This window comes from Arachis hypogaea, chromosome 16 (assembly GCF_003086295.3).
Source record: "Arachis hypogaea cultivar Tifrunner chromosome 16, arahy.Tifrunner.gnm2.J5K5, whole genome shotgun sequence".
Lineage (NCBI taxonomy): Eukaryota > Viridiplantae > Streptophyta > Magnoliopsida > Fabales > Fabaceae > Arachis > Arachis hypogaea.
In genome coordinates this window covers 17,677,812-17,680,992 of record NC_092051.1, presented here as the reverse complement: position 1 = coordinate 17,680,992, position 3,181 = coordinate 17,677,812, and positions in this window count along the sequence as shown.

Genomic DNA, 3,181 nt, shown 5'->3' with positions numbered 1-3,181 from the left:
ACAAATTTGAAGGTTGGTGCAGTTCCTAAACCAGTCTCAGCAGTAGTGTGTTGTTGTTCCTGAGTTGGTGGTGTTGTGTTGCTACTCTTAGGGATTGTATGCTTGGCTCTAGATTGTGCTCCATGGTTGAAAGGATTTGGGTTGTTTGGCACTGGAGGTCCAGCATTGACATCAATTCCCTAATAAAAAAAAAAAAAACCAAAAACCATATTCGTAATTGGAATAGTGGGCTAAAATTTAGTTACAGTGTAATGGTTGTTTGACAAATAAAACAGACCTCTGGTTGTAGTGGTGCAGACTATGATAGTGGGATCTCCACTCTTGGTTCTTCGAGTAGTGTGGGTGTGGTCCTAACCTTGGAAAGTTTTTTCTTCTGTTTTTTTGCCTTAGCCTGATAAGTGCAATTAAAAAAGAAGTGTATTCCAGTGTTATTTTAGTCCATATTAGTCTTGCTATCCAACAAAAATACCAAATACAAAACATCAAAAAGGGATACCACTAGGTCTAGGGGTGTCACAGCCACATTGTTGCTTACATTTGGTTCAGCTCCATCCAAATTCTGTGCAACACAAAAAAATTACAATACCCATTTAGATACAATTAGGCACAAAATTTAGGCACATAAAGATGGAGTTACCAAAATTACAACATGACCTATTTTGGGGTTAGATTTGTAGGGTTTGATTGCTCTCCACTTAGTTGTTGCTTCGACTTCTTTCTCTTTGGTTGCTAGTTAGGATTTGCTGGTGCACCTTTACATGTCCTATGATAGTGGCCCTTCTGTCCACATTTGCTGCATGTCACCTGGAAGGTCTTCTTCATTTTGTGTCCTTGTTCTTTCATCTGAGCCTCTGCCACCACATCAACACTCCTCTTCTTAGTAGGTCTCCCAGGAGGTCTCCTAATGTTTGGTGCCTCAGGTTGGAGTTTATTAGTTTCCTCCTAGAACTCCTCAGAATTAACTAGTTTGATTGAATCCCCATAAGTAGCTTTGATGGCATCCATTGTGAGCCACTGATGTGCAAAGTCCTCTGGCCTTAGATTTTGTCTCCTTAGTCTTGCTATGGCAGCAACAACATGTTTGCAAGGTAATCCTGACAGTTATCAAGTGAACATCATGTCATATTGTATCACACTCCACACACAATAAACCAAAGGACAAAGTTTAGGGGTACCTGTTAACTGCCAGACATTGCAAGCACAAGTTTGTCTCTGCAAGTTGACAGCAACCTTAGTTTGGTGTCTTTGCACTTCAAACAACACTCTAGCATCATCCCTAGCCCATTCTGCCGTCCATTTATTGCTCTCTGGTATAACATACTCATCCAACCTTAACTGTTGAACTGGAGCCAGCTTCCCAGTGCACTTGCCTAATATGTGTTTATGCCCTGCCATCTTTCTCATAATATAGCATCTAATCTCTTTACACATACTTAAAATCGGTTTAGACCTGTACTCGATAATTTTTGCGTTCCACACTTCGCACATGTTGTTCGTTATGTTGTCCACCTTAGGGCCGTGACTGAAATATGCCTTGCTCTATGCAGCCGATTCGAACTTGTTTAGATACTCATAAGCTTCTTTGTTCACCTTTTTAATAAGCTCCATTGAGCTTATGAAGTCCTTCATCGTTGTGCTCTTAGCAGCCTTCCACACCAACCCCTTAGTATGCTTGTCTTTAAAGTGCTTGATGAAATTCTTCCATATGTGGAGCACACAATTTCTATGATGCGCTTGCGGCATAACTTCATGCAAAGCATTTGCTAGTCCCTTTAAAAATATACAAGCAGTACAAGTTTAGTTAAAACCAGCCAAGATAACATAATGATACAGTTGAGAGATCAGTAACTTTATATCTTTTGTTGATCCGACATGAAGTTCCATCCATGCTCAGTGACTGGTCCAAGATCATCTTGCAATATATTCAAAAACCATCTCCAAGAGTTAGTGTTCTCAGACTCAATTACAGCAAATGCTATAACAAAAAAAATGGTTGTTTGCGTCCTGTGCAACAACTGATAGTAGATGTCCACCAAAGTATCCTTTTAGGAAACCCAATTAGAGGCCGACAACTCGCCTTAAATCCCTTCTTACATGCGTCAAGAGATATGTATAGTCTATTAAAAAGTAGACGCCCTTCTGGTTGTGGGATTACATCAATCATTCCAGTAGAACTCGGATTGCTTCTATGAATTTCATTCATATAGTCATGAAGCTTGGCATACTGTTCTCGCTCCTTTCCAACTGTTTCCTCTCTAGCAGCCTTCAAAGCTCGAGTAATCATCTTGTAGTTTTCATGGACATTATAGTCATGCTTCATATGCTCCAACGTCTCCTCTGTTCTGTCTTCAGCAACATAATTCGGCTTGCTAACATTGTGCTCAAAATAGATCACAAGCAAATCAGACTCCACATCCTCCATCGTTTTGTCACACATCTGGTTAATCTCCTTATCCCCCTTAGGAACATGCAATCCAGACTCCAAGTCAGGGGCAATACCATCATACCAATAAATCTCTTTGTAGCTAGTATAGCCTAAACCCTTAAACATTTCAACCAAGTCCTTGAAGTTAACATAATCTATATCTAATGCAGTAAATGTCTCAACTTTTCCATCAAAGTAGTGTAACACTCCATCAGAATCCCTTTCGAACCAACCCCATGATGAAAAACAGGGACAATTTCATATGACATCTGCCAGAAGAAAAATGTGCAACACTTTGGATTAACTAACTACTACAATCATCCACACCAATCATAACTAAGGATAGTAGCTAAGGGTAGCAAAACAAGATTACAAAAAACCAATTTTACAAAATACAACCAACTCACAAAGTAACGAACGAACTAAACGATACTAACCTTAGTAGCGCTGTCAACGGCTCCGTCAACAATGCCTTCACTATCTCCTCGCTAAAAGTCGTAGTCAGCTTGAGTTGAAGGGAAACGTTTCGTTTTCTTAGGGTTAGGGTGTAATTTTGTGTGCTAAGTGAGGGTGATTTCCCTACTGAAGCTACATGTAAGGGGAGAAGGGGAGAAGGTCTCCAAAATGTGCGTCTCTCACTTCCTTCAAACGACGATATTTTGATGACTGGGTAAGGGCTGTATCGTCCTAACAAATTCAGCTGATGTGTCCATGCCAAGTCACCTGCTCACCGTTATAGGTCAGCATTTTTCGTCG